This window comes from Dasypus novemcinctus, chromosome 14 (genome assembly GCF_030445035.2).
Source record: "Dasypus novemcinctus isolate mDasNov1 chromosome 14, mDasNov1.1.hap2, whole genome shotgun sequence".
NCBI lineage: Eukaryota > Metazoa > Chordata > Mammalia > Cingulata > Dasypodidae > Dasypus > Dasypus novemcinctus.
In genome coordinates, this window is record NC_080686.1 from 20,567,046 (window position 1) to 20,571,036 (window position 3,991).

Genomic DNA, 3,991 nt, shown 5'->3' on the forward strand with positions numbered 1-3,991 from the left:
TCATAGGGGCTTAAAATTATTTTGCTATATTTCCAATAAATCTGATTTTGATGTACTAATCTAAATACACAATTAAGATCATCTCAAGAACATTGCTTAAAATTTTTCTCACCCTTCATTTTTATGTACAATTTCAAAAATCTGTCATATAAAATCTTGTTAGCTGTGAAGCCATATAATTGTGATTCATATTACCATATACTCCAACGAATCCTCTCTTTATTTGTACATTAAAAAGTCTTATTCTACAATTTAGCCGTGCCAGCCAACAGAGATCAAGAGTACTCAACAATAATATCCTACATTGAAGTAAGAAACAAAAGACTCATGAGTTTCCTAGGACTCTCTAGAGTCTTCGAGATACTTCTTAGAAGCTATTGTCCAATCAGTTGGTGTGTTATTGGCTGTTGAGCATTAATTCCTATTCCTGTCACGCCTATACCTAACTCACTTTTCTTTTTTTAATCTTTGTCTATCATGGGCTCTTTCGAACAATTAATAAATTTTCTTATTTTTGCTTTCTTATATTTCTTATTAAAATTTCTATATCAGATAAAGAACCCTAAGCCACTCTTTTTACCGCTTCCATTATATAAAATTCTGTTAATACGTCATTTTCTCATGGAAATTTTCATAATCAAACTCCACCTCTCTTCTTTACATGGCTTCTGTTTGGCACTTATTTGAAATCAATCTTGCAATACAGTTATTTGATCTTGTTGATCTATTCAGTTTTTTTCACAAGTGTATTTTGTCTCCTGAAGAAATTGGAAACTACTTGTGGATAGAAACCATGTATTATAAGTTACTTGTGAGTCTTACAGCACATCTCTGTGTTAGTCAATGGACAGTCCACAATTTTGTGCATGGTTGATTGGGAAAACAAAACAAAACAAAAACAACTCCCACTGTGACAGAACACAAGTTCCCTTCCAGTAATTATTCAATCATTTTCTTCTAGTTCTGCAGTTAGGACAGAAGATTGCAGCCTACACATACCAATCTATTGCTCATGCAACGGTTTATTAGAATGCCCTTTTAAAATATAACAAGCTTCTGAGTTTGAATAGGTTTGTCCTTCCTTAAAAGATTCAGTCATTAAGAAGAGCAAAGACTTTCTCTCATTGCAGTGATTAATATATTTATATATATAGATAGACAGAGAACTAGATATAATTACACATCTGAAGCATATGAACAACACAGCTATGTGTTAATGTCACATTGACGCATTTCAGAAATGTCACAAAACATTTTGAAAAATGATTTCTGGTACACTTACATTTGCAACATTGAGTCTATTGTATCAGAGAGGAAATCAGAGTCTGTGGGCATAAAAGACAAAAGAAATTCACCAAATAAAATTTTCGAGCACAGGGTCACTGTATCACCACCCCAAGGGTGCCTTTTGCAGCACAGTTGGTGGAGCTGGGCACTGTGGGCTCTGGTTTCAAGCAGCAGCCCTGCAAAATGAGAGAGCATAAAGAAAAATAATGTAAACTTTTAAACTTCAGTGCCACTCCTGAGTCAAGTGGTCTTGAAACTCTTCTGGATGTCTAGTCTATGTCTTATGACCCATGATGTCAAAATGTACAACGGCCTTTACCTGGTAGAGAATGAACTGCACCTGCCAAAAAGGCTTCTTGCAGTCCTAATCCCTGGCATCTCAGAATGTGACATTTTTGAAAAGGGTTTCTTACAGAGGGAATCAGGGAAGTTTAACTAAGGGTATAGTGGAGCAGGGTGTCCTCATAGGGGAGAAGAGACAGAGGTAAACAAGGGGAGATGGGCATGTGACAAAATGAGGCAGAGACTGAAACCCAAGGACTACTGGTAAACCACCAGATGCTAGGAAGAGGCAAGGAAGGATTCTTGCCTACCGATTTCAGACTACCAGCCTCCAGAAATATGAGATATATTCCCATTGTTTTAAGCCATCCAGTTTGTGTATTTTGTTATGGCAGCCCTAGGAAATTAAGACACTTACCAATAATTTATTTAGTAGAAAAAGAAAAATATATAACAGAAAAAGTATATTACATATTTATGGTCCATGTGAATAAAATAGTAGTAAGACATAAAGCACAATATATGATATGACCAGCTTCTAAATAGTAAATATTTTTTCCTAGACTAAATTGTCCACAAATACACCATAACCATTTATGTTTTTCCCCCACTATCTCTTTTTCTTTTTTAATGTTACATTCAAAAAATATAAGAGGTTCCCATATACCCTCAACCCTCCCTTCCCCCACTCCTCCCACATCAACAAACCCTGCCACCATCGCGGCACACTCATTGCACTTGGCAGAGTACCACCGCACCACATGGATAACAGTTCACATTACAATTTACACCCTCCCCAGGCCCCCCTGTGGGTTATGGCAGGTTTCTCTTGAGATCATATAAATCTTTTGCCTTTTACATCATAAGCATTTAAGAGGATTATTGCTTATATGGGGCTTATGTTTAAATATACGGAAAAAATTTGTAGTGACATTTGAATCCCTAAATAAAACCGTTATTTTGGAAAGGTAAAATTAATTGTTTTATGCTTAATTAATACCACATTATATGAGTTTTCATGTAACTTATACATACTGAGTTATTTCTCAGTGCTATATCGGTATCTTTTAGATATTATTCAACACATGGAACATTTTGAAAGGCAGTATTTGTTACCTAACAAATTACCAGGAAGAAATAAAAGCTTTTTGTTGTTTTTAGATTTATTATTTATTTATTTGTTCCCCTCGTTGTTTGCACTTGCTGTCTGCTCTCTGTGTCCATTCACTGTGTGCTCTGTGTCTGCTCATCGTCTCTTTAAGAGGTACCAGGAACCGAACCCGGGACCTCCCCTGTGGTAGATGGGATCTCAGTCGCTTAAGCCACATCCACTTCCCAACATACGCTTTCTAACTTAAACTTTTTTATAAAGAGTTGAAGAACATGAGAACAAACAAACATAATGTCATCAACTTCATCAACATTTTATTTAATTAAATGCAAGTTAAGGGGTAGATCATGCATGTTTATATAAGGAAATCTTTCTGTATTTATAGAGCTACATTGAAAATGCAACATTTCCAGTGGGCTATAGACTGGTGGGCACACACCCACTCATCCACCCTATAAAGTTAGCTTACATTTCCAATTTAATTAGCCAGGAATATCTATATCTATCTATATCTATATCTATATCTATATCTATATCTATATCTATATCTATATCTATATCTATATAATAGCCTATGTGCAGATAAAGGTCATCCAGGTTGCAGAAGGAAGCTTCTCTCAGGATTTGACAAGCTCAATTGTTCTTCTGCCATTCTGGAGGAACTAAAATTATAATTTAAGAAAATATTAGCAAAGCCACATTCTCCTGGCAGAAAAAAGCAGCATCTGTTGCCAGGCGCACCTAAAGAACATCTCTGCCTCCAGGTTCCCATCATCCTGCAGTTCTCCCACCACCCCCACAGCCCTGCCTGGGTGATTCACATATTGCTTGGTTCAAGAACCGTCATCAGAAATCTATTTTCTCAAATATAATATTTGCCTTTAGAGAAAAATAGCACCTTGTTGAAAGGAGATTAAGTACAACGTCTTTCAATGCCTCTTCTTCCATATGTGGCTTCATGAATTTTTTCTATATCTAAGAAAGAGTTAAGTCTTCCTGTAATCCCCCTTCCTCTTCTCTCCTGGAGGCTGGTGTGTACTGCCAGGTGGGGAAGAAGCTATGGTGTTGTTGGTAGTTGCACTTGGATTAGGCAGCTTTATCCGGGAGGACAGGATCCACCCCTCCCCAGCCATGTTCAGGGTTGGCTGACACAGGAAGGACTGCAGTGTGGAGACTCCATAGGTGTTCTTAGGCATGGGCAGTTGATGAAGATAAAGTGACGTAATAATTATACCACTCTCAACGAGTATCTGCTGAACGTCTGTCAGTTGCTCTGACTTTGCTAAGTAGTAGGGGAAATGTCAAAGCAGG